Source organism: Pundamilia nyererei, unplaced genomic scaffold, assembly GCF_000239375.1.
Source record: "Pundamilia nyererei isolate P.nyererei 1_Seehausen unplaced genomic scaffold, PunNye1.0 scaffold01054, whole genome shotgun sequence".
NCBI lineage: Eukaryota > Metazoa > Chordata > Actinopteri > Cichliformes > Cichlidae > Pundamilia > Pundamilia nyererei.
The window spans coordinates 2,190-3,365 of NW_005188455.1; positions in this window are offsets into that span (position 1 = coordinate 2,190).

Consider the following 1,176-nt stretch of genomic DNA (forward strand, 5'->3'; position numbering starts at 1 on the left):
TCATGAAAAGGCTTTAAATTTGATTAATAAAATGTTAATATTAATTCTACAGTTGGCCAAAAAGCCACAAAGGGAGGCAAGAGAACATGTGGTGTTCTTTGATAATACTTTGAGTTAGATTTTTTGCAGTATTAATTACTTGAGAAAACAAGACTGGATGGACTTAGAGGTTCAAAATTCAAGTCTTAGTCAAAACCAAATATTGAACCCAGACCCTGTACACAGTTTTTAACTTAAATAAAAATCACATACTTTGATTTGAATCAAACAATGATTGCATTTCATGCATGAAAATGTTGTTTTATCAGTTTCCTACCACAGGGTTGTAATCTGGTGTTAAAGTTGGATTTGGGAGGTGGGAAATTCAGCTGTAGTAGGGCAGCAGAGACTCAGCTACATTTTGCAATTTATAAGACCATGTTACATTCATAATGGCAGTTTTCCAACTCCTCACCAGTATAAAGCTGGATTTTAGTTGGTATCTTTATCTTTTGTTTCAAAGGTCAATGACGATCGCTGACTTTGCACACAAATAAACTTTTAAAAGCTTCTCCCCAAGCACAAAACAAAAGCGATTTTTCATAAGCTGTGATTTTATTTTGTGTTTTTACTTTTTTTACACCATATTTTTAAAGTCAACATGGATAATATTAGCTGATTAAATTAGCATGCACATCATTAGAAAGTCAAATGTTTGCAGAAATATCGCAACAGCAGAAACATGTAGCTTCATCAAACTATAAAAGACATCATATGCAGACAGGAAGTGTTGCTGAAGCTCTACTCTGAGCAGTGGTCAGGGTCCAGGGTTTGAGTGACGGGGCTCTGTCCACTCAGACTGGCCTCACAGCTTACTGAGCCCGCCTTCCTCCTCTGGTCTGCAGAGAGGCTCAGGGTGCTGCTCCAGCTGTAGCAGCCGTCTGTCCCCAAGACTTCCAGGCTGGTTGAAACCCCTGAGGATGTGCTGGTGCCCCCCACCTTCAAGCCCAGCTTCCAGTTTGAGGGGAAACCCCCGGTGGCCAAACCCACCACAGTGGCACTACTCTGTTTGTCTTCCTCTTTGAATGGACAGTGAGGGTGGGCCTCACCACACCCACTCTGAACAAACCTCTAACCCCTGAAAATGAACCTTTTCTTATGTAAAACATCACAGTACACCTGATTAAATGCAGAAGA